Genomic DNA, 26,400 nt, shown 5'->3' with positions numbered 1-26,400 from the left:
AAACTAGGTTTCCATCTGTCAGCTAGAGCATCAGGCAAAAATGAGCCGGTGAACTTTCATCACATGTAAAGGGCATACTTGCTATGGCCTAAAATACAGGTCATACAATATACTAGAAACTCATTTGGGGGCAGTCTCCAGGGGAGATGCCTCCAAGAGCACATTCCTCCTCCAACGTGATGCCACACCTTGGTTTATACTTTTGCTTCTTCTCACCCAGGCAACTCTAGGTAGCACACCTGGGGTACTACTAAGAGCAGGGACTCAATGACTTCATGACCTTTTACGCCTTTTCCTCAGGAACCTTGAGGAGGCCAGCTAGTTGGAATATATGTGGATTTATTAATTTATTTTTATATAAACTTTTCGCTTCAGAATAATCTCATATTGACAGAAAAGTTGTAAAGATAGGAGAGAGTTCCCATATACCCTTCACCCCATTTTCGTTAATGTTAACACCTTCCATAACCAAGGTCCATCATTCAAAGCTTAGAAACCGGTATTGGCACTTTACTATTAACTTAAACTCCAAGCTTCATCCGGATGTTGCCAGTTTTTCCACCACTGTCCATTTTCTGTTCCAGGATCCAATCCAGGACCCCACGTTGCACTTAGCCATCATAGCTTCTTAGTCTCTGGACTGATTTTGTTTTCAAGAAATAGCATCCCCTACTGCATGCAAGGTAGTATGCTGGGTGCCAAGCTGCCCTGTGAGGAGACCCACAGCGTCTGATGGGCAGTGGAGTCTGGGTTTGGGTGTCCACTCCACTCCTCACTTGGAATATGGTCCTGGGCTTGTCACTCCACATACGGAGTTTTCGGAGACTACATCTGCAAAGTGGAGGTAATTCCTTCCACCTGGTTAGGATGAAATGGTCTATGCGGACAGGCAATGAAGGCCTAAAGCCCAATTCACTTAGAGCCCTATCCAGCTCACTGTTATTATTATTAGCGTTGCTATAACAACAATCAGGAATTAGATTCAGTATCCTGTATCTACAGCAGCATAGCTCAGAGCCTGAGCTGCCTGGCTGAGCTGACCACTTCAGCTTCAAATAGGATCTTTCTGTAGACCCCCATGTACACCATGGACAAGAAAAATCCTTCTTAAATGCCTCTATTCAGTTCTACATTTCCTGTGTGGCTTTGCTCAAGTGTCACCTTAGCGGTGGTAACTTCCCTGACCATCCTACAAACGAGAGCCCCCCGAGTCCCTCCCCTGGCTTTCTCTATCTTCTTCCCCTACTTTATTTTCCTCCACAGCACTCACCCCATTTGGCATATTACACATTTATGTGCTCCTTTGTTCACTGTATGCCTCCCTCTGCTGGTTTATAAGCTCCAGGAGAGCACCCACTGCTGTCTGCCGTACCTCTGGGCCTAGAACAGTGCCTGATGCTTGGTAAGTGTTCAACAGATCTTGGGTAAATGAATAACTGGATGCTCACTTTTGCTCTGCCATCTCTCGCATCCATCCCGATAACCTGAAGACAAACTCTTCCCATCCAAACATACTGTTTAATTCAAATAAGAGAAAAGCTACTTGGGAAGCAGATGGCTTTCAGGCTTCTGGGCCTTCTTTAAGAAAAAAAAAAATGTAATGCCTTTCTTTTAATTTAATTTCATGCCATTAATGTCCCTTCACCTGCCTCCTGTCCCATGAGCTGCTAGCTCTCTCAGTTGGAAACCACAGTCTCCTCCTTGTCTAGAGTCTGTCTGCCAACCTCTCGGCACAGTCAATTCCAGCAAAGCCCAGGCTGGAAAAAGTTGGTGAAATCCCCACACCCAGCCAACCTACTCTGTTACTGTGGCCACTTGGCACTTGTATATCAAAGGCCTGCAGGTTTCTCAGAACAGGAAGAAAGCCAGGGGATCCTGCAGACTGGCCTTGGGGAGGACACTGAGGTCCAGAGAGGGGAGGGAACTGGCAAATGACACACAGTGACCTAGCGGCAGGTCCCGGACAGAACCCAGGACTCCCGGCTCCACACCCTGACCATGATTCCTTTTGGGCTGAACCCACTTTCCCATGCCCACTTTCACCCAAGGGGCATGTGCTGGTTTCCTCGAGTTCCAATCTGGCTGTCTGCCCACCTGTGCCCATTTCTGGGTACCTGAGGAGTTTGGGCAGCAATGCAGGGAGGGGACTCAACCAAAAGCAGCCACACATGGGACAGTAGAGCCCAGAGCCACAGAGAAAGGAAATGGGGGTCACATTTGTTGAGAGCCAGATACCCTATCATCATCTTACCTAACATAGCACCCTGCAACAAAGCTGTCATAACCACATGACACATGGAGGAAAAGGAAACAGAGAAGTTTAAAAATGCAGCAAATCACACAGCAAGTATGTGGCAGAGCCAGTAGCAGAGTGGGGTTCCTTGTGGTTCCGAAGCCCTTGTTCTCTGCCCGACCATGCTCATAGAGACCCCAACACCGAGCGCTCCAGAAATAGCTCCTTAAAACAAAAAGTTCCTCTGGAAAAGGAGCCAGAATGATCCCATTCCAGAGATGAGGAAACTGCTATCTGGAGAGGAAATGCCACTTGTCTGTGGCCACGTGGCTTGAGTGGTTGGATTGGCCAGACTCAGAGCTTCTTGAGGAAGCAGCCTCTCTCCTAGTGCTTAGCCCAGAGCCAAGCGCATGGAAGGACACAATCCACTGCAGGTGAACAAACGAATGAATGATAGAGTAGGTTAGAAGCACAGCTCCTGCATTTCTCACAAGCCAGGGGTTTCCCCCCAGCTGCCCTGGACACTACCCTCGGGGATGGGAGAGCAAGCTGATATGGGGGAGCCCAAGCCTGAACATCAACACTGACCTCCAAGCCTCACACCCCCTCTCCCAGCCAATGGATCTGTCAGAGGCATGGCAAACACCACTGGCCCTGGTCCCCACTCGGTCCTCAGCTCTCCACCAGAGCTGGGGCTATGGGATGAAGAGAAGCAGGAACATGGCTGAGCTGGTGACCCTTTAGCCCAAGGACTGGTGTTGATGACCTGGAGTATACCCTTTTTTCAAAGGTCTGCTGTTCGGAGCAAATTGATCCATTTTTATTGAACCTTTTAGTAGCCCATTCACAAATACTGTCGTTTTTATTAGCAGCATGCATGTTTCATATTAACCACTGAAACTACTCTTTGCTGTTCACCTACTACCTGCCAGGCACAGACATCTCAGAAGATGCCTGACAGTGGTAGTTTCCTACACCCCACACAGCCGCTGTGTAGGGCAGTATTAGTGTTCTCTTATCACAGACGAGGAAGCTGAGGTTTAGGAGCGATAAAGGGACTTGGCCCAGGAACACGCCAGAAAGGAGGAGATGCAGACTCGGGCCTGCGGGTCTCCATAGCTCATGCTCCCGCCATGCAGCTGGTGTGGGCCTGGGATGAGGGGCTCAGAGCCACAACTAAGGCCTCATGGAGACTAGAGGCAGGGCCTGCCAGACTTTCCGGGCACCCAGCCGGCTGGGCTTCTCATCCCCAGGCTGACCTTCTAGCACCAGGGCGCTTCTCCCACATGCCCACATGCCATCCCGAGAGGCTTTGAATCATTTGGGGTGGGACTTGGAACTCTTCCGTTAAAAACCCTCGGGCGACAGCAAAGGATGCCCTTGGGAAAGAACCATGCTCTCAGTCCTCAGGGGGGCACTTCTCACATCTATACCCTCTTCCAGAGGGTTCCAAAATGTTTCTTATGAAATCCAAAGAATTTCACAGTTTACAAAGAATACCTCAGAAGCTGAGACCTTACAATTCTAGGATTCTCAAGAGAGTGACAATAATTCTGATCATCCACAAATGGGGTGTAAGGTGTGTTCACCATGATGACCATTCCCAAACAGTGTGGTGTTTATGAAAAGGACTTTGGAACCCAAAGTCCTAAGTTTGAGTCCTAGGTCTGCCCTTCACTAGCCGTGCAACCTTGGGCAACCGCATTCAACAAAATAGTTCTCCAAAGCTTATTATGCACCCATCAGCCCCAGACTGGGAAGAGTGAAGATACAGAAGCAGACCAAAAAAGCCACAGTCTCTCTTAGCTCTGAGTTCCTCATCTGTCAAATGGGAGCCAACAGGTACCAAGTGCCTACGACTGTGTGTCAGGTCCTGGACATGCTGGGTCTCTCTTCACACCCCCAAGGGCCTCAGGGGGCAGGTTCTCCTGTATCATGTTTTGCAGCTGAGGAAGCAGGGATCCAGGGGCTGGATCAGTGGCTTGGATGAACCTGCAGGGGCCGTGTGGCAGGGACTGAGCTCTCTCCCCTCCACCATACCCTCCTTTGCAGGCCCTCCCCCCTTGGCAGATTAGCCCAGAGAGCGAAAGGGATAATAGGAGAGAGTGCTCTGCAGCCGATCAGGAACTGCACAGATGTATGACATCATGGTTATTAATAATGGAAGTAGCGCAACTAATTCACGATCCCTCCAGATGGACCACCTGAAATGTTGTGAACCTCCTGCAAACAGCATCAGATTTTATTACAGTGGAGCTGGAAGGGGCCTTAGGAGTCCAACCTTTTCCTCCTTTAGAGGGGTGCGGGTGCACAAGAGGGGAGGGCAGCCCTCCGAGACCACAGAGGCCACCCCGCCCCCAAAGCCCAGGCCACACCAAGTTTGGCTTTAGTGATTAAACTGCGAAGATCAGGCACCAGCCACTGCCCCCTCCAAGGGGCGCTGGTAAGGGACGCAGCAGGGAGCGGCCAGTGTGGCTTCTCCACAGGCCCTGAGCCTAGGTCCTTCATGATGTAGGGCCTTTGTACCTGATGTTCTTCTGCTCGGGGCACTCCTTCCCCAAAACTTGGCATGGCTGTCACTGTTTCATCATTCAGATCTCGGGATAAATGCCAACTCCTCACGAGAGGACTCCCTGGACCCCAACTTTAGCTTCACCTGTTCCTCCCTAACAAGTCACACTTCCATGGTGTGTATCACTATTTAGCCTTATCCTGTCCATTACTAGTCATTCTCTCTCTCCCCGCTGGAATACAGTCTCCACGAATAGAGGATTAAATGGTTTTTGGTGCTGTCAGCCCTAGAAAGGGGCCTGGGACCCAGCAGGCACTTAGGAAATATGTTCAGCAAGCCCCCCCTGGATGTTGGCCTGGGTCACAGTCCCCCCCCCCCCCAGCAGCCTGCAGTCCCTTGCTTGCTCACTCACTCACTCACTCATTCAATAAATGCACACTGAACCCCTCCTCGGTGCCAGGCGTTCTGCTAGGAGCTGGGGATTCCAATCAAACAAGTGACACAAAGTCTTTGCCCTAACAGAGCTGTGACAGTTGATTAAAACAAACAACACAGAAGCCAGAACTGTCAGTCACATCATGTGTGACCAAATGATATCTGACCAAAAAAAAAAAAAAAAGGTAGGGGGATCAGTATGGCAGAAGACGGGAGAAATGGAACCACGCTGGGGAAATGCAAACATCAGATGGGCCCTGCAAGGGCTTCCTATATGCTTAGTACTCATCTGGGGGAGCTGGTGCCAGGCACCCCCACCAGCTCTGGGGAGGTGGGGACAAGGGGACATGCCCATTGCTACGGGTGCCTCCTGGCTGTAGCCTGGAGCACAACAGGATGGATGTGTGTGACCGCGTGTATAGGAGTGGGGGTGTGTGTGTATAGAAGCAGGTGAGTGAGAGTGTGCATATGTAGGAGGGTGTGTGTAGGTGTGGGATCTATGTGTGAATGAGTACACAGGATCGAGTGTGTGAGCATGTGTGTGCGCAGGGAGAGAGGGACTTGTGCTTAGAAATTGATGGGTGAGTGTGTAGGAGTCAATGCGCACGTGTGCGTATGTGTGTGTGTGTGTGTGTGTGTGATGACTCTGCTTCCATTACTCTTCACCAGAGGTTCTACATCTTTACATGCTAACGTCCCCAAAACAAATGACCCACAGTAGCTACCCAATCATCTTTTGATTCATTCAACAATAAATCATTTCAATCTTCGTGTTTGTCAAATATATTCTGCAGAGTGTCCATACAAAACAACAAAACCGGTTCCAGAAGAGAATGATCAACTTCTGGATATAACTGAATGGGGTGAGAGCACTGGATGAGGAGTCTGGTTCCTGTTTTACCACTGTCTTGGGCTGCTGTTTAGTTGTGTGACCTCAGAGAAGCCACTGAACAACTCTGAGCTTCTGCCTACTCTTCATTCAAGAAGGTAATTAGAACTTCGCTCCCAAAGTTTGGTTGCAAATCCACACCACCACATCATCACTGCTGGTAGCCTCAGAAGCACTGTTTCCTAGGAGCGCAAGCACGTGTAACTTGAAAATTCTGGGCTTGACAATGTTAAACAGGTTCTTTTATTGCAGTACTTCTCAGAACCTTTAATTTGCCAATATGGATTGTAACTGGCCAGCAGGATGATAAAGACCTTGCAGGATTTGCCAGACTTACTAGAACAGGGAAACCTTTACTCATGGCATGTGCTTTCAGAACTAATGTTCCACAGAACACGCTTTGGGGCCTCTGCTAGCAGGCACAGGACACTTACTAGTGCCCCTTTCTTGCAGATGACTGAACAGAAATGACACTCAATCGCCCTAAATCACAGAGCAGAGGCATGGCAGATACCAGCCCAGAATCATCCAAGCCACAGTAAGCGGCACATGCATAGGGTTGTTTTTTTTTTCCACTTAAATGATCTCAATTCTCCCTGACAACACTCATCTGCGGACCCTCAGCCCCATTTTACAGATGATAAAATGCAGCTGAAAGAAATTATAGACTCTGCCCAGAGCCACTAAGTGATGGGCTCCTAACTTGACTTTATCAGTTTCCGCTGTGTCCTTGATCAAACCATCAATGAATACATTATCTATTTTATAGATAAGCAATTGTAGCCACTGAGCAGAGCCCCCTGCAAGGTGCAGTGGCCGACACCACCTGCACCTGTTCTGCAGCCGACACCACTCCTGGCACGCTGCATTGGTTGAGGAGAGGCCAGGGGAGGGTACCCGGAGAAATGCCTATGGAGTAGGAGCCGCTCTGGAAACACCCAGGCGGGGAGGCTGGGAGTAGCTCCCTGCCAGTCACCACACCCTCCGACCATGCCAGAGACAGCCCCCTCCCTCCTCCGAGGTTGTACCCCCTGTGCCAGGTGCCATTCTGCAAGGGGGGCGGGAAGAGCCAGAGCTACGTTGTTTCACTCACTCCCAGGAAGCCCGAGGAACACCAGGCTGGTCGGCAGCGACAGTCTGAAGCTGCCACCGCCTCCAGGGGGAAGGGCGGCCAGGGCTGCCAAAAGCCCTTCAGCAGTCCCCACCGGTGTGCATGGGCCCGCCGGGGAAGGGAGCGCCAGGCCGGAGAGGCGTGGCGGGGTGCGGGTCTGCCCAGGGCACCGGGGGCTGCGCATGCCAGCGGCGAGCGGGACTGTGCCAGGCGCGAGTGTGCGAGAGAAGTGTGAAAGCGGGAACGCCTGTGTCACCCAGGGCGGTGACAGAAGTAGCGTCTGGGAAACACAGGCGGAGAGCGCGTGCACCAGGCAACCCCAGGCCTCGCAGGAGTCCCAGAGGTGCCGGGAGTTGGCACCGGCGCGCTCCGGCACACGCGCCCGCGCCCAGCCCTCTCCCACCGGCGCGGCGCCCGCCAGTCCGTCCGCTGCCCGCCGGCCCGGGGCTGCTCGCCGCTCGGCGGTGCGGCGGCCCCGGGGCTGCCAGGCCGCGGCGCGGCGCGGCGCGCGGGGCGCTCGCTGCTTACCTGCCGGGCGGCCGCGGTTCCGCTGCTCCGGGCTGGGCTGCGCCGGGCTGCGCCGGGCTGCGCCGGGCTGCGCTGGGCTGCGCGCCCGGCCTCCGCGCGGCTCGGCAGCGCCCGCTCGCTCGGCTCCGCCCGGCTCGGCTCCGCCCGGCGGTGCCCCGGGCGCTCGCAGGCGGCCCACGCGGCGCGGGGTGGGCGCGGGGCGGGCTGGCGGGCGGGCGCCGGCGGCGGGCGCGGCTCTGGGCCGCCCCGCGGCCGCTTGGAAGCTCCTTATTTGGGCAGTGATGTCAGGGGAAGTCGCAGGGGCCGGACCACCCACTTCTTTCCATTCACTCCCCAGAGTTTCCTGTCGCCCAGCCCGGGAGACCCCGGCGCCCGCGCGGGGCGCCTCTCCGGCCCGCTCGGCCTCGGCGTGCCCGGGCCCCGCGGCCAGCCGCTCTGGGATCCCGCCCCCCACCCCCCGCGGCCGGGGTCCCCTGGGCCCGGGCGCGGCGGGCGGGCGGCGGCCGCGGAGGGTCTGCGCCTGGGGAATCCCCGGCTCACGGCGGCCGCGGGAGGGTCTGCGTGGCGGCCGCCTCGGTGACAGGCCGTGTCACTCCAGGCGCCGCCCCTCCCTCCGCGCCCGCCCCGGCTCCCGCGCTGTCATTTCCTCCCGGGCCCTCCGGGGAGGGCAGTCAGGGAAGCCCCGGTCGCCGCCGCCCGGGGCCCTGCCTCTTGGCGCCCCGCCTCGGCCGCACCCGGCCCGGCGGGCGTCCATCGTCGTCCCCAAGGTGCGCGCTCCCCGGTGCCAGCCCCGCTCCGAGAAGCCCGTGCCTCCGAAGGCGGGAAGACGCCCTACTGAGCGCTGGGCGGGGCGGGCCTGGCGGGAGGGGGGCGGCCTCCCTGGGCTCCAACCTGGGGTGGGGGTGGGGGGACACCCCGGGGCTTCCCAACGGCCTGACTTTACCAGAAACTGCTGCTGGACTTGGGACCTGAATCACACTGATCCAGGCTTTGGCCAGGCCCCAGCACACTTGGGCCAGCCCCCACTCAGGCCCCCACCGGCCTGCTTCCCAGGGGAGCAGAATGGCAGGGGGCCTGGAGACCTCACCGGAATCTGTATTTTACAGATTCTTGCACCCGGAGGCTCAGACAAGTCAGGTGATTTGCCCAGTTTCCAGTCTGAGCAACCAGCGCTGACCCTGGGTTTGGCTGACTCTAGCCTAGCTTCTGCTGGCCCGGAACAGCCTCAGGAGGTTACAGGGACGGGGGCCAAAGTCAGGACTACAGCGGGACAACCTCAGTGCCCAGGGTGCCAACTGAGGGAGGCATCCTCCAGGTCATGAAAGCTCAAGGACCCACAAGGTGACTGACCATTACATTGACAAGGGAGGGCGTCCAAGAAGGCCCCAGGTTTCATCTGGCTCCAAAGCGATGCCCTCAAGTTCAAGGCCCTGTCTATCAAAGGGAGTGGGTTCCTTCTGACCAGAGGCCACCTGGGTCCAGGGGACATAGTGGCCCTGGGGATTTCTGTGCCTTCTCCATACAACAGCTTCCAGCAGAGGCTCCACCCTCCCTCCAAAGCCAGGTCAGAACAAGCAAACCCCTTCCAGATCACCAGCTTTAATGGAGGGAGCCCCAACTTCCAAAGGGGCCCCACACTCCTAGGTGCCAGTGGGGGTGGGGGACTTGGGGGGCAAGGAGGAAGCCATAGCCCCAGGGCCTACAGGGCGCGAAGGGAGGTGGGATAGCTGCAGGCCACGGGGCCTGCGCACTCTCATGCACAATTGCACACCTGCCGGCCATTCGCCAAGCCTCCCAGCTGATCTGTTGTTCGCCACCACCCCAGTGTCCCCATCTTCCATCAGCTCCCAGAGCCCAATCTCAGCTGTAATTGGGTCATGCCCTCTTCCCAGAGGGAAGGACCACACTCCCTGACCTGGCATGTAAGGCCCCACAACCCAGCCATCCGTGACTTTTGCCCAGTGCCCCTTGCTCCCCAATGCTGCACCAGTTTTCACTCCTTGGGGTCTGTGCAGACTTTTCTTCTGTCTGAAATGCGGTCTCCACTCCTCCTGTGGCCCTTCACACCCCGAATGGAGCCTGCTCTTGACACAGGTCCTTCCCTTGATTAGGGCAACAGGGACAGGGTGCCCGCGGGGTCAGGTCCCTGCCCGTCACTCCACTCCTGCCCTGCCCCCACTGCCCTGCTTACCATTTCTGGTGGGAATGACTCCAGGCAGGAGAAAGTGGATGTCTTGTCATAACTCCTATGCCCTGAGGAGGGACTTTTTGTCATTTGTGCAAAGGCCCCGACGACAGCCTTGCTCCTGCACCATGGTGAGTGTCCTCCCCCGGCTCTGAGGAGTGACCCTGCCCCACTAGAACCTCCCGGTGGACTCAGTGCCTTCCTGTGCTGCCACAGGCAGCTCAGTGCTTCCTGCCCTTAGAGACGCACCCACCTCCCCCCACTGCAGTCAGCTGGGAGAGATCTCCCCTCTCTCCAGCTGGGGAGCTACGAGGAACTTCCATCTTGGTTCTTCTCTCCCCCCCAGGACTGACAAGTTTACAAATAAATGTTTGTTAAGTGAATGAATGGTCTTGGGGGCAAACTGAAAGACAAAAATACAAGGAGGGGCAGAATGATCCGACAAAGAGCTGTGGCTGAGGCTCCAGGGGTCCAGGCTGGGAGGTGGGGGACAAGGGGGGCTTCTCAGCTAGCCTGGATTGGCTGCTCGGGAAGCTGGGCCGATGTGCCATGGTTGGAATGGCTCCCCTGCTGGAGCTCTTTCCTTGGACCGCTCCTTCGTTTCGACTTTCCGTGGCTTGGGATTTGTCCTCCCCTCCAGACTCATCCTGTGCAGCCCCATCCAGGCAGCCTGGGATTGTCCCCACCCCAGTTCCCATACACACAGTCCTGAGCTGACCTTAGCAAGCTGGAGGAGAAGGGAGGAGGGTGTGATGTAAGGAGGGATTTCACAGTCACACTGGACTCCCCCGAACCTCCAAGGATCCTGATCTTTACCCCATGAGCCCCATAGGCCCCATGCCTCTGTGGCCACCCTCCAGGCCAGGAAATGCTAGTCTGGAAGTCTTCATCCAGCTTCTCCCACAACCAAAGCTACCTGTCCCCACCTGGAGACTCAGCTCCCACCCCAGTTCTGGTGCAAATTCTCCCCAGAGGCCGGAAGGGCTTTAGGACTCCAGCCACAGGGCTCAGGACACAGGATGGGGGCAGGCAGCCCTGCTTCAAGGCTAGCGACGGAGCCCAACTCCTCTCTGTGAGCCACCACACCTACCCTGGGGCCTGGGGCACCCTTCCCAGCCCGTAGCTGGATGGATCCCAGGTTGGAAGGCAGGTGGTGCCAGGTGCCAGTTCCTTCCTATCAGCCCATCCCCAGCATATAACCGGGCCAGGTTTTAAGAAATTCCCAGAGCTTGGCCCTGGGGGCCTTCCCACATTCCTTCATTCCTCACACATGAATCAGGCCCCTTCCCTGTTATGGGAACATACAACTCACAAACCTGTGTTCTAGGAGCTCCATCCAAGGACGGAGACTGGCGGGTAGACAGATCATCCCCATGCAACTTGCTAAATGCTACACGACTATTTGCCAAGCTGGGGGCAGGGCCGAGGGGGGGCCCACAAGGTGGGAGATAAGATTCATTCTATGTCTGGGGCTACAGGGAGGCTGTAGTCCAGGTGTCCCAGGTTAGATCACTGACTGCTTGTTTCCATGGAAATGCTACACACACACACACACACACACACATACACACACACACACAGGGCTTGGTTCTGCTGTAAAGCCAACATCACACTGTAGAGACTTCACAGGCTAAAAGAGATTATAGCAGAGGGCAGGGCTGGCATCTAATCTGTCATCGAGGAGGCTGTCTCTCTGTGAAATTTTGTTTCCAACTCCTAACAACCAAATTACAGACACTGTTTGAGAATACACTGTCATTCCTGCCACAGTGTTTTGGGGAAGGCTTTGCAAGTGGGGTTGAGCAACCTACCCTGTGGGCCCTCCAGGTTATTTACGCTTAGGCCTTGTACTTACTTACCAGCCATCCCCTCTCCACCACCCGGTCCCCTATGGCTAGGATTTTCTGGACTCGGATGCTTTGCATCATTTTACTCTTTGTGTGTGCACAGTGTGTGCGTGTGCGTGTGCATGTGTGGTGGGTGCTCTCTCCACAGATCATCCGTACACTTGAAACTTAAGCCCTCACTTCTCACAGAGGCAGCCACCCCTCTCCTGGCACAGAGACTTGGGTCTCTTACAGTTTACGAAGATCACCTCCTGGGGTCCCAGAGGACTCAGCCCCAACCTCTCTCCCCAACCCCGGGGGGCTGTGTTTCCAGCTTCCTGACTCAGTGGGGCACTCACTTCATCCCTGACCTTGATACTGTGGGTAACAGAGGGGCCTCCAAGCTACACAGACCCAGGTTCAGATGGCGGTCTGACACTTCCTGTGTGACCCCGGGCATAGTATGTGATGTCACTGATCTTGACTTCATCTCAAAGGGCGGCCGTAAAGCTTTGAAAAGCTACTGAAGTAGAGCCCTTGATGGAGTATCCAGCACCTAGTAGGTGCTCAGTAAACAACAGCAATAGTTATGTTGTTCGCGCATTGTGACCCAGAATCCTGCTCCTCCCAAACGGTTTGCCTTCACTAGTGGGGGCACCCAGCACCCCAAGACTGAAACCAGAATCCCTTCTCCATGCCTACTGTCCAGGCCAGGTCACCACCATCTCCCAGTTAGGGCAGGTTTCTCCCTGGTCCCCTGCCCACCTCTCCCACCCATCCATTCTTCACACATGTGGAACTCTCTAGGACAAAGTCAAGAGGGTCCCTGCCCAACTAAACTACCCTGTGTATTAATGCCTTTTATAACCACACCTCAGTTTACCTGTCCAAGCCTACCATCCTTATCTGCCCTTGGCTCCCACCATATAGAATTGCTCATGGCTTCTGAACCTGCCAAGTGCATTTGGCACATGCAGTCCCTGGTACTATCGCCCTCACTTGCATCTGCTTGGCCAGTTCCCCTTCAGCCTTCCAGGTCGTTCAGAGGCCACTGCCCTTACGAAGGCCTCCCTGTTCCCCCAGGGGGCACTGGCTCCTTCCTTCTCAGTGAACCCCCAGCACTCTCTAGGGACTGTCTGGCATGTGCCCCATGATATGTAGTCATTGCATTCCTCTATCTGTTGCCCCTCTTCTGTCCCGCAGCTCTGTGCACAACCACATCTTACTCAGTGGCGAGAATGTCACAGGTATCCACAGCATGCTAAGGACAGACTTCAGCCCCTCTGGCCATTGTATCCAGTAAATGACTCTAAGAGGGCAGGCAGCCTCAAGCCCACTGACTAGTTTGCCCCAAATGACAAAAGCAGCCTCTTTTCCTACACTTCACACTGACTCTTTGGCCTAGCCTGAGTCCTGTGTCTGCCTCCTTCTGGCTTTTCACCAGCATTTCTGGCAGGGGGGCGGTGGGGACTCTCAGGTGCCCAGGTGGGGAGGGCGGGGCCTTTGGTTCCAGGAAATCAGGTGATTAGTCAAGCCACGCACTCTCCTGGCTGCTGAGAACAGGTTTTCCCCACGCCAAGGGACCGACTTGCAGGATCATCAGTAACAATAAACATTTACTCCGCACATGGCTTTGCACTTGCCAATGGGAGGTGTGGCAGGAGTGCGTCAACTTCTCAGGCTTGGATTAGGACGGTTTGGGTGCAGGTCCTGACTCTGACACTAGCTAGCCACTGAACTTCGCCGAGCCTCAGGTTTCACAGCTATAAAATGGGGAGGATAACATATCTCAGGGAAGGATTGCAAAGGTTAAATGAGAACTGATGAAATTAGAGGAGAAAACACATTGTAAGCACCAAGAAAAGAAGCTGGCATGCGGTAGATGCTCAGTAAAGGAGGCCCCCCCTCACCTCCACTCAGGCTCTTTGGGGGACGCTCTGATGCATAAGACTTCGTCTTTGACAATAGCTCATAAAGCGGGGGGAGAAAATGTCACCATACCCCATAAACGTGAAGACAAGGCAAACAGTAACAGGTAAGGCAAGAGAAAGAGTTTCAGGAGCAGCAAAGGGGAGAGGGGAATTCTGGGATGGCCTGAAAGCCCTCTCCCCTTTTGTGACTTGTACCCAACAGTGATTGCTGCTGCCCTGTGGCCAGCCTGGGGCAAGGGGTGGGTGGGCAGTTGGGAAGAGGTCCCAAAGCAAGACCAATGAGGCCCGATGGAGCCTGTGCATCTCACAGGCTGGTTCCAGACAGGATTCGCACCCTTGGAAAATAATTACAACAGTGAACAGCGCAACAAACAGCACAGAACGTACCAGAGGAGACATGAATGTGGGATGGGGTAGAGGACCTTTTAAAGCCTCCATCTAACAATAACAAAGAAATCTGGAAATGGTCTTGCTCCAGCCCTGTTCAGACTCACTTCCATTGCAGGCTTTCTGACCTCTCAGGGCAGGAGGTGAGATCTCCAACCTCCACCCTTCAGCCTTGAAGTCCTCCTGCAGGGCGGGCCTGGCCTGAGCAGATGGCTCCCAGGTTTCCTAAACGCAGTATGAATTTTCATGTTCCATGCCTTTGCTCATGGTGTGCCTTCTACCTTTTCCTATGCCCTTCCATCTCCTCTCTGCCCCATCCTTCCCCTCAGTTCCCCTATTAATTCTCCTTGACTATTTCGTGAACTCATCCTGTTAGGTCTCCTTCAAATGTCCTGTTCTTCTTACTTTTTCCCAACCAACCCACCCCCTCAGTAGAATTAAAAGCCCCCTTCTCAATGTTCCTGTCACTTGCGTGGCATACATCACCAGAGCATTTCATATAATACAGTCAAGTATCTGTGTCTGATGCCCCCTCGAGGTTGGGAGAGTGCCGAGGCTCTGTGCGTGGCATCTAGTGGGTTGCTCAACACCCAGAGCGCCTGCAAGGCCTTCTCCCATACTTCCCACCGCTGGACAACATAGCAGCACCTGTCACTCTGCCTGGGATTGCAGATGAAGTCCCCACTGATCCCTCAGGAGCTCCAGGCACGTTACACAGTCATGCTCCCTCTGTCCTGGAAACCCGCCCTCTGAGGGCCATCTCCCCCAGGCTTCTTGCTGATCTCCTTCAATGGCCCCTCTTAACGCCCCTCCCCTGCAATTTGACGGGATGAGAATCCCAACTATGTCCTAGGGCACCTGGTGGACACCACTTAGGGCTGGGTCAGGGGAGCTGGGGAGATGAGGTGATGTCCCCAAGGATGGCAGGCTGAAAGAGCCAGGGACCTGGGGAGGGAAATGTGGGCACATGGATTCGGTAGCTGGGTCTGAGTTTGGAGGTGAAGAAACTTCAAGAGAAGTTTCAGGGTGGGGAGGAGGGTGTGATGGTCAATTTCATTTGTCAGAATGACTGGGGCACAGGAGGCTCAGCTATTTGGCACAATTTTTTCTGGGTGTGTCTATGAGGGTATTTCTGGATGAGATTAACATTCAAATCTGTAGACTGAGTCAAGCAGTGGTGGGCCTCATCCAATCCACCAAAGACCTGAATAGAACAAAAAGGCAAAGTAAGAGGGAACTCCTCAGCCTAACTGACTATGCTGGGACATTGTTTTTTTTCCAGCCTTTGGTCTCGGGCTGAAACACCAACTGTTTCAGAGTGGCAAGCCTGCTGGCTTCTAGCCTGGAACTTGCACCATTGGCCCTAGTGGTTCTCAGCCCTTTATCCCATTGGTTCTCTTTCTCTAGAGAACTCTGCCTCGTACAGAAGGCTAACCTACGAATTCCCTGGACCTCAGGAGGGGCCCACATTCCTTACTCGGAGTTCCCATTTGTGCAACAACTCTCCAGAATGAGTAGGCATTTCCCATCTCCTGGCATGTAGAGTTGGCCACCCTCACCTAGAGAGCCTCACTGCAGATGGACACTAGCTGTTACCCCTCCGGGGACCCCCAGCACCCAACAGGTGCTCAGTAAAGCTGACTGAACAAATAAATACTGCACACCTATCTGGGTAGCCCTTTAGAGTATGGGGTACAATCTCACCCTTACCCTGTCATTTCCAAGGCTCTGGGACAGGCAGGATAGGGACCATCAGCCCCAGTACCAGATGAGCAAATGGAGGCCCAAAGAGGACCTAGAGCCAGTCCTAACAGCAGGGACCCTCCTCTGGAAGGGCTGAGGAAGGATGCTGCCTTGGGTCCAGGGGCCTCTACCTTGCCCCAGTACACACATTGTCTAACAAATGTTCAGTGAACACCTACTACAGACCAGGTCCTATTCTGGGGACTCAGAGTGTACATTAGTGAACAAAATGGATAAAAATCTCCACTCCCATGGACCTTACATTCTAGAGGAAAGAGACACACAATGAACAAGACACAGAATAAATAAGTGAATTATAGAACACGTTAGCCAGAAGAATATGCTGCAGAAAGCACAGGAAGAACAGAGTAAGGGGATCAGAACACAGGGGTGGGAGGCGGGTCACAAATTTAAATGGAGTAGTTAGAGAAAGCTTTGTTGAGAAGGCAGCATTTGAGCAATGGCTTGAAACAGGTGAAGAGTTGAGTCATGCAGATATTGGGGGAGGACCTTCGCAGGCAAAGACAACAGCCAGAGCAAAGGCTCTGAGGTGAGGATGTGTCAGGCATATTCCTTGGGGCCTTGTAGACCATTGTGAGAAGTGTGGCTCAGGAGAAATAAATGAAGGTGATGGCCATGGGTCTGGCCCCCACAGCAGGCCTCCGATGCATACCCTCTCCTCAGAGAGCAGGACCTAGCTTGGGCCAGCAATGAGAGAGTCAGAGGATACCTGGGTGGAGGAGGGGACAGCAGACAGAGAAGAGGCAGGAAGAGATTTTCCTGGATTACTACCCTCCTCAGCTTCCGCCAGATGCCCCCGAACTCCCATCTGTATCATTCCTGGGGGGCCTATTGTCTTGCTGTCTGAATTTGTAGTTGGACTCTGGACCCGCTTGGACACTCACTGGTGGGGATGATACCGGACAGGTTATTTAACCTTCCAGGGGAAGCCTTCAATGCCAAAGTCAGATAGACCCGGCTCTTGAGGGCTGGGTAGAGGCGGGGGTGGGGGCTCTCAGGGGATCTGTAGGCGTGAACCGGAGAAAGAGCAGGAAAGGCCATGTAGTGCTGGGCCCCCCTGGCTGGCTGTCACACCACCGCTCAGCCTGCCTCTGCAGGGAGGAAGGGGCCCCACTCTGCCTCTGCTATACAATGGCAGGTGTAAGAAGCAGATCACTTCCCGCAGCTAGATGAAGTTGCAGTCAGCAGCCTAATTTTAGACTGGGCATCTGCTCTTCCGTCCCAGAGTCTCGGCTCTGTCTGGGATTCACTCTGTCTGCATTTGCCAGAGAAACAAATCCTGTTCTAGGGGTACAGACACTGGTGGTATCCAGAACAGAGCTGGCCCTGGACCCCTGCCCCAGGGAGGTCCCCAAGAGCTGGGCTATCCCAGGACATCTGCGTCCTCCTTACTGGTCTCCTGCCTCACCTCCAACAGCCGTGGGTTCCTGGTGGTGCCGGCTTTGGTTTCCATTTTGCCTTCCCACAAAGCTGGTGGATCCTGTGTGGGTCTGCCTCCACCAGAACGGGAGGGCCTCTTGGCTAGGAATGCCTCTTAGCCATCCCCACACCCCCAGCTCCCAGCACAGGTCCTGAAGATGCATCACAGAGAAGTACAGCCCCAGGAAACCGGGCCTAGCAAAGAGCACAGGAAGGGTCCGCTGTTGGCAAGACCTTCTGGAAAGGCTTCTCAGAGCAGGTGCCAGTTGAGTTGGACTTTGAAGATTGGGTAGGTGTTTATTAGTGGAAAAGGCCACTGAGGCCCGGGAAACGTGAAGAAACAAAAGGCTGAAAGAGTGCTGAATGTTTGGGAATGGCCTGAAGGGAGGCAGGAGAACGGGGGCCTTCCACGTGTGTGTCAGGGTGGTTGGGCCCTAACTCTGGGCTAAACAGTTGGGCTTGTGCCCACAGGTGGGAAAGCCTGTGAGGGGCTTTGGAGCATATGCTCCGATGGATAAGTATGGATGGCTTCCTTGTGCCAAATCCAGGCCCCTCAAATCTGGGAGAGCCACCTTCCTTGTCCCCTCCCCTCCACGGCCCGTCTGGTCCCATGGGGCCCTCCTCTGCTTCCCTGGCACACGGGGCAGGTAGCAAACACAGGACGTGCTGGGGGTGCCACCCCCTCCTAGACCCCCACCTGAGCACTGGGCCACGCATCTCCTGACATCAGGCCATTCACCTCCCACCCTCCTGGCCATGGAGGTCACTGCTCCATCCTTGCCTCAGTTCCCAGTCCCATGGGCAGGATCCCTTTCATTTCTTGGGGCTCGGCTTCTCCACCTGGTGCTGTCATCTCACGATTCCTCAAAAGGACCCTGCAGCCCACCGTGGCCTCCTCCTACCTCGGCACTGCCCTGTGCTGACCAGGCAAGTTCTCTGGGCTGTGGGCTTTCTGCATCCCCTTGCTTGATTCCTCCAACACCCCTCTGAGATATTTATCACTTATCCCTTTCTATAGGTGAGGCGTCAAGACTTTGCTGAAGTTAAGTGGAGGCTGGGCACACAGCCAGGAAGTGGTGGAGGTCGGGGATGGACCCCAGTCTGTCTTTCTTCCTCTCTCCCCAGGCTCCCCCCTGGCCCTGAGGGCAGGGGGTGACACCTAAATAGCTGGTGTCCCAGAGCAGAGGCGCTCAAGACTTCTGACCACTTTGGGTGGGTAGGGGAGATCCCCAAGGGGAGAGAGCCCTCTCCAAGAATCCCTACCTCGATGCCCTCGAGAAAGAAGGAGTTAAAAGCTTATGTAAAGAGATTTGCAAATAGATCCTACAAAACAACATTTGGATGATTTAAGTGTTAAGGAATCAGAACCATATGGATTAAATGTCCCTGACGTTACGTATGGTTTTAAAAATTAGAAGGAAATGTACTGGGAACACACACACATATAAAATATGTAAGGCCAGACAGCATTTCTAGCTTTGTGGACATGGAGTTATTTGAAAAACCCGACACAGCATTCACCCGACTTCTCCCAGGCTGGCCCTTTCCCGCCCTCCCATCCCCAGCCTCTGCCTTCTCCCCACACCAAACAGGGCTCAGCCCCCTCCCCAGGGACCCAGCCTGAGAAAGAGACTTCGCAGAACAACAGGCCTGATGCTCTCACCACAGAACACTTGGAGCCGAACAGCTGGGACAGACATGGCCGGGGTCTCCCAGGGGCCAGACGGGCGGTGGCAGTGGAAGGAGCCAGGGGGATGCCAGCTTCCCCAGAGGCCTGAGAGTACTCGAAGAGAAGATGCCAAGACGCTTCGGGGAGGCGGACATTTCAGGTGTAGCTGTGTCCCGTTCCTAATTGCTTCTGTACCTCACTCAACCCTTCTGGCCACCGTGGGAGGAAAGAGTTATCACACCCACTTCACAGGAGGGGAAACTGAGGCTCAGGAGGGCTGGGGGGCTCCGGATAGCCGGGCACCAGACCACAGCCTGGGCTTTTCTGTCACACACTCACCGGGGGCTGCTCACACTATCCCTCAATGCTCGGAGCATGCCCGAAACCCTGAGCCCACGCCCGGTTTAACTGAGCATTAAAAAAAAAAAAAAAAGCTGGGTTAGCTCCTCAGAGTTGAAGGTTTATCTGGCAGGGTGTTTTCTGAGGACTCCCTACATCCCAGTACCTCAGGTTTGCGTGTGGCGCTGAGTTGGAGGAGAGAGAGGGTATAGAAAACTTGGTTCAGGAAAAGTTGAACTCTCAGAAGCTGCCTGGTCAAATCCTGGTGGGGAGGAGAGGAGATGAGAACATGCCGGGTGCCTGGGGTGTGGCACCCCCCTGAGCCCTCACCTAGCCCGTGCAGAAGGTGGAGTTGCTTCTCCTCTACAGAGAAGGAACCCCAGGTGCGGGGCACCCATGGGACATTCCCAGGGGCACACAGCTGCATCCCGAACCATGTGCCTCCGACACCGGGCCCCTCCGGCCCTCCCCAAAGGTGGTCCGTCAGGAGGAATGAAGGCCACCCAGATATAAACCCAGCTGAACGTCAAGAAGGCTGGCGCCGAGTCTGTCCCCTGCGTCTAGTCCAGAGCCTGACGTTTGTTACATGATCATTAAACAAATCAAAGGGCGGAGGAAGGAGGCATTCCCTCCCCCTCGCTTTGCCCCATTCCTCACGCAGGCCACTGTGTCCTGGACACAAGGGTAGGCCTTCACATTGATGGGACTTATCCTGGTGACGCTATCCTGTCTGATGGGACGCATGCTTACAGCCTGTGAGGATGCTGAGTTTGAGGCTGGGGTATTCTGAGGACATGGAATGCTCAGGGCAGGAACCAGAGAGAAAAGGAAAGGAAGGTATCAGAACCAGGCCAGAGAAGGTGGGAGCTTCCTCCCCGTCCTGTACCCGCGACCGCTCCGAAATGTCTGCAGTAGATCCCATCTTGACAGGTTTCTCGTAACAGCCTCTTAACCTGAGTGCAGTCTCATCCCGGGCCGGCCTGGCCACAGGCACCAGGATAGAGGCTTTCCACTGGGATCAGATCCACTCACTTCTCAAGCAACCCTGAGGAGTGCCTTTGCCCATGGTCTTTCTCAGGGTCAAATATGTTGGGAAAACACTGATAATTAGACATCCTGGAGATTCCCAGTGGATGCCCTCAGATGAAAAGCCCTAAGGGGCTGGTGAATAAAACAGCTCATCTTTAACCCACCCTACTGGAACAGAACGGAGACCCTCCCACCCCCACCCCACCACTGGTCCTTCTGCACCCAATTGTCAACCATGCAGAATTCTTGCAGTTCTGGGCATTAGTAACCCCCCTGTGAGACTTCTGTTGGCTTCTCACTGACAGAACCCATCCTCCCATGGGCATCCCTGTTCCCTCATGAGCACCCCAAATGATCTCTACTCTAGGCTTTAACCCAGGTGCCCACAAGCCTCAGGCTGTCCCACTTAAATCTTCTCAATGATTGTCTTCTGCCCTTGAGACAAAGACCAAATTTCTTTGCGTGGTCCCCATGGCCTCCTTCAGTGGCCCCACCTGTCTCATCTCCCCATCATTCCACCTGAGGCGCAGGGGTATCCTTTTAGTCTCCTATGCCTCAGGGCCTTTGCTCATGCTGTGTCACTTGCTGGGAATGCTTTTCCTGTACAAGCCCTCCTTACCTAGTTAACTCCTCTCCAAACTTGCAATTTCACTTTGCACATCACCTCCTCAAGAAAGTTCTCCCTGGCCCCTGACGAAACCTGTATATACTCTCTGCATCCTCTCCGTATACCTGCCCATATATGCTGTCTCTGCACACTCTTTGTATATCTGTGTACACTCTCTGCCTGCTGTGTGCACCCCCTCTGCTTACTCTCTCTGTGGACACTCTCTCTATACCACATACTTCATCTTTAGAGCCCCCAAAGTATCAACATTTGTAACTTCTTTTTTTGTGTGCTTTTTTTTTTTTTTTTTTTTTGGTCTGAGGACTAGCTTCCTCACCGAAATATAAACTCCACAATTAGGGCGACCTGTATGTTTCCCTCACCATTAAATCCCCAGATCCTGCCACCGTAGCTGCTGACCCCCAGGCTTTTCCTAGCACTCTCTGAGAGACCTGGAGCAAGGCAGAAGATGGCTGGGAGGGTCACTGTAACCTCAATCTCCTCCCCCAGCAGGGGACTCAGACTCCAGCCTCGGGTGTCTCGGAGTTCATTGTGAGAGCATGACAAGGTCACATAATGCTTCTGAGCCTCAGTTTCTGAATCTGTAAGACTGAAAGGATGTGCCGATATAGAATGACTTACATTTTGATTTATTATTAACTCAGCTCTTTCTTCCAATCCTAGAGTAATGGGCAGTATTGCTTTCTGTCTATCCAGTATCCTTTCTTCCCTTTCTCCTGGTAAGAGCTCCTCGGGGAACTGCCTTCCCAACTCCAGTCATGATTCTGGTGGGGTTTTCCATCATAAGACCCCACCAATTTGCCTATGGTCACTTGTTTGGCCAAACACTATAGTCCCTGGACTCATTGGAGCACCTTCCTGGGATTCTTCTCACTTTAACAGCTGGGAGGAAAGGGTGCTTTTCTATCTGAGGTCACTAGCTGGGATGGTGAAGGCCAGGCGCCATCAGGGGCCCATGGTTCTTCTCCACTTTGGGGAGCTAGTGTGTCATGTTGTATGGCAGAAGCCCAAAGGCAGTAGACGAGACCAAGGTCAATACAAAAAAGTGTAAAAATAAAACATGCAGGGAAAACAAGAGTCTAATAACTTGATGACATTGTATCACTTCCTGGATTTAGCCATACCTGAAGTCCGCCCACTCATCCATCCCAGTAAAATGAGGCCCTAAGACAAAGCTCGATCTCTCTCCTCCCCTCCCTCACTGTCTCTTTTCTTGAGCCAGATAGAATTCAGTTTCTGTCCCTTGCATTTGAAAGAATGTTGCCTACTATATCCAGGTCCGAAGTCATCCCATAGTACTAAATAAACAATCTCTTGGAAGAATAGTAGTAACCAAAATAAGCATGCATGGGGATCTCTGCATTACTTGAACATGCCTCACAATGCCATCCTATCTAATCCTCATGACATGAATACCCAATGATGGGGAAAAACAATGGAGTGATGGAAGATAAGGAACACTAGAATAGGGTGTTAAAGACCTGAGCTCTAGTCTAGGCTCTGCCACACACTCACTGTGTGGCGCTGAGCTGGTTCCTTAGCTTCTCTGGGCTTACCTTTCCTCCTCTATAAAATGGGGAGGTGACGTCTACCTCAAAGGCTGCCATGAGGAATCATGAGACAAAACAAGCTAAAGAGCCTGGACTGCTGTTCCTGGCTAGGAAAGCCTTGACAAACATCCGCTGAGCCTGTCAAAGCTAGAAGTCCTTTCTAGAAAGATAAACTCTAGGTCTTATTTCTAAGAATTTGTGTTGGCCATGGGTTCAGAAGGACAGGAATGTGTGAGAACCTCCCAGCTAGGGTTCAGTATCTGGGTGACATGCGACATTGGCTGCTGGCTGCCGATTCTGCAGTGACACAAGGTTGGCTGATGGGTTTGCTTCCCCACGTGTTGGGCACTCAGGTGTGTCCACAGGGAGGGCAGTTCTAGCCGAGTGGTGACAGGTCACTGAGACAAGGAGCCTGTGGTTTCCAGATGGGCCTACGACAATTCTACTCTCCCCTGGACCATGTTGAAAGGATGGGCCAGGACGCCGCAAAGGCTGAACTTGACCTGAGTCCCCTTTAGTGGGGTGAGGGCAGGGTGTGCCCCATCTGCACTGGACTGCCTGGGAAGTCGGACAGACTGTGTTGCCTTCCAAAGAGCAATTCTGAAAACTGCTACTCAGAATAAATATTTTGGTTGCCTTTTGCGATGTGGCTGTGGGGGAGATTTCCATTGAGTGTGGTTTGCAAGGCGATTCTCCTCTGTTGTTTACTCCCTGCGATCCCCACAGCCTGTTCCTGGCAGGCATCTGCGTCTGCTGCACTCCGGGGCCACTGGGACCTGGATGCTCTGCTCCAGAGAGGCCGGGCCGGCGGCCCTTCACGGGGCCCTGCTTATGACCATGCATTAGGCAGCTGGCCACCAGAGCCCTCGCTCCCCAGCTCAACCTTGCCCTCCTTCGCCAGTCCTGACCAAGCCTGGCACTCTCTTAGGAACCTCATTCCCACCAACTAGGGGAACTGTAATTAGCTGAGCTGCTCTAGGCCAGGGGCTTGGAATTCCTGTGGGCCTAGAGATGTGGCCTTGTCCATTTCCTCTTCCCAGGGTGGCCCCCTGCTTCTGCTCCTCTCCACCCACTCACCTCTTCCCTGGAGCCACAACCACACAGCAAGCCCTGTTCCGTTGAGCCAGACCACTGTCTCCCACCCATCCCCCACGCATCTACGCACCCTTTGGAGAGAAACCCTAGCCCCAGGGGCCTGAGCATGGCATGTCTCTTGGTTACGGTGGCTGTGACTACTGCCCCACCCCCTTGAGGCCAGGTTCCAAGGGCTGCCAAGGCTCTGGCTGCCCAGGCTTTGTGCTTGCTCAGACTGTGACCACCCTCCAGCCAAGAGCCCATCCTTAATCTCAAAGATGAGGGAAGTAGAGGTGGGAGCATCATGTTTCCGAGCCAGCTCATCCTAGAGTCTGCTCCCGGCTCCCCACTCCCTACTGCCCTGGCCAGATTTCTAGAGAGAGATAGATTCATGGGATCAGGGTCTGGCGATCAAGACAGAGAAATGACAACAACCGGGGGGAGTGGTATTTCCAGGCACGGGGTTAGGTGTTTGCAGCGTGGGACCCAGGGCCCAGGGAGAAGATGCTCTGCCGGGGATGGACCGCGTGGATCCTGGTTAGAGGAGCTCACATCATGACTGGGCATGTGGAATGTTAAAGACCCTCATCATGGAGGCACCCTGAGGCTGTGAGAATATTTTTCCTTCTTCCATTTCCATTCTCTCACCTCCCCAAAGCCACTCCCCCACTCCCGTGACATGCATCCCATTCTGGGGGGTCCTAGTGTTACCATGATGAGAGCCTTCTGGGACCCACCCCATTTTGTGGCTCAGGGAGCAGAGCTTCCGGAGGCCAAGGTCTCTGCCCAGGGTCACAGAGCAGAGTGAGGCAGAGCCTGATTTGGACTCATTTGTCAGGACCCCAGTGCCACACTCATTCCATAGCACCATGGCGGCTGCCGAACACAGAAGGTCAGAACCTGTTTCCCCAGCTGGGTGCCCAGGGCCTTGTACCTGCAGCAGAAGCAGCTTGTCTTCCCCCCACCCCGCACCCCGCCGCCCTAGTGGTCCACAGACCGGCTGCACGCATTTGGGGAGGGGCTGGGAGGATAATCTGTACCCCTGGAATGGAAGGGAGCTGAGTAGCCCACAGGCACTGATGTGTAGCTGGGGTTCCACTGATACTGGGCAGACCAGGTGAGCCCCTCCTTACCCCCAGCTCCACTAAACTCCAGGCTCAGCGCCCAGCTCCTGAGTTCAGCCCTGCTCATCACTGAGCTCATCCTGCCCAGGCCTGGGAGGATGTGGGAAACGCAGCTAGGACTAGAATCAACTTTCTCACCATAAACCACATGCACTGTGGGTGCCCTGGGCTTGCCTAGGCTCACCCACCCTGGTCTTACTGTAGTGCCTGCGGGGGGCAGGGCATCTCTCTGGGGGTCTGACCTGAGGCCAATCTTGCTGTCCCCATCAGAACTTCAGGCCCAGGTCACTTCACTGAGAGTCTGGCCCTTGCCAGCCACTCTCTCCATGGGCTGGGCCCTATGCCTCCTACCCGTGGCAACCACATCTGGACCGTGCTGTGAAGGAAGATGGGCCAGGACCATGGAGCCCCCTTCTAAGAGACACTGGCTGTCACATACAGAGGTCGACAGCCCCAGCCAGGACACCGTCATTTCTCTGCGGGCCAGCTTTGGGGGCAAGCCTGAGGCTGGGCCACTCCTCTCGGGCCAAGGTGCCAAGACTCCCAGCTCCCCTCAGCATGGAACATGTCCACAGTGACAAAGGGGTCACTCTGGCCTTGGCCTCCTACTCAAATTCCCTTCCTCCAAATTCCGAGCCCAGCTGGGTGTCACTCAAAGTTCCAGAACAGTGGAAAGGCCTGGTGACACTCAGCGACACCCAGGCAGGCAATTTCCAGGTTCTCAGCCTAGTCACAGAGCCTGGCTTGGCCTGGCTCCTTGGAGGAGCCAAGACCCTATTCCACCAGCTTCTCCTTGGGCTAACTGCGGGCTGTCTCTGTCCCAACCTGGGGAAAGGGGTGTGTCCTCTGCCGGCGCTCAAGCCACAACTCGCCTTCTGTCCAGAAATGGCTCTGTGCCCCGGCAGGGCACCCCAAACCTTTTTAAACAGCAGGTGGAATATACGTCAAAAAGGACAAATCCTCATGGAAGTTTACCTTTTATGGATGTAATCACAAGTACCGATTAGTAAGCATTTACTATGGGCCCAGCTCCAGGCTACACATTTCAGGTGTATGTCATCCTCACAATAAAAGTGGTGCTACAATTATCCCCGTTTCCCCGATGAGGAAAATGAGGCTCAAAGTCCGTCACTCAGAAGCCCTTCTCCTCCCCCAGAAGCTGAGAACGCATGTGTGTTTTGTCAATGGGCATCAAGGGCTGTTTCTTGGGAACAGGGCAACTCACGGTTGAACTAAAAGGTGATATGCCGTCTCCCCAGCCAGCAATACAAGGGTGCTCCCGTCTGCCCCTGGCCTTGGTTGTAGGGGCCACGGGAGACAAAGCACCTCTTGCTGTCCCCTTTCCGGACACAGCTCGCCTCGCACACGTCCTCTGCGCCAGCACCGTGCTGAGCTGGCCTGTCCTGGTCCACCCCTCCCCAGAGACCACCCTAACAGCTGGGGGGACCCGAGTGACGGAGGAGCCGGGAGACCTTGGGTCCCTGGCATGCGGATCCCATTGCCACGGCTTTGGGACTGGGGCCCGCCTCCTCCCGATGTGGACCGGCTGCTGGGGCTTGGATGTTCTTTCTGACTACTTGCAAATTGGTTCATTTACAAATCTGCTCCCAGCTCACCTCTGGGAATGGAGCACGGTTCAGACGCATCTGTCCTTCCTCCAAGGCTCTCCCAGATGACATTTCCTGGCTATTACATAATCGAGGAAGCCCAGCCCCCACCAGCCAGGACTTTAATTGGAGAGCTCTTTCCCAAGGGCCTTGGGGATAT

General features: G+C 54.5%; 1 protein-coding gene across 7 annotated transcripts in view; it reads right to left on the bottom strand.

The window, feature by feature from the left end:
• The window catches only part of HIVEP3 (HIVEP zinc finger 3), a 449,883-nt gene that overhangs the window by 112,808 nt on the left and 310,675 nt on the right, over positions 1 to 26,400 (bottom strand). The window contains exon 1 of one of the 7 annotated variants that reach the window (XM_064589329.1): positions 7,709 to 7,850. The exons of the other annotated variants lie outside the window; for them this stretch is intronic. The gene's annotated coding sequence lies outside the window, so the exon portion shown is untranslated. Of the gene's footprint in view, positions 1 to 7,708; positions 7,851 to 26,400 lie in introns of those variants that run through there. 7 annotated transcript variants of the gene reach the window in all.

This window comes from Mirounga angustirostris, unplaced genomic scaffold (genome assembly GCF_029215605.1).
Source record: "Mirounga angustirostris isolate CCGP_5_RB_7025 unplaced genomic scaffold, mMirAng1.0.hap1 SCAF_4, whole genome shotgun sequence".
Classification (NCBI taxonomy): domain Eukaryota; kingdom Metazoa; phylum Chordata; class Mammalia; order Carnivora; family Phocidae; genus Mirounga; species Mirounga angustirostris.
Note: the sequence above shows the minus strand (reverse complement) of the source record. Positions and strands in the feature narration are given on the sequence as shown.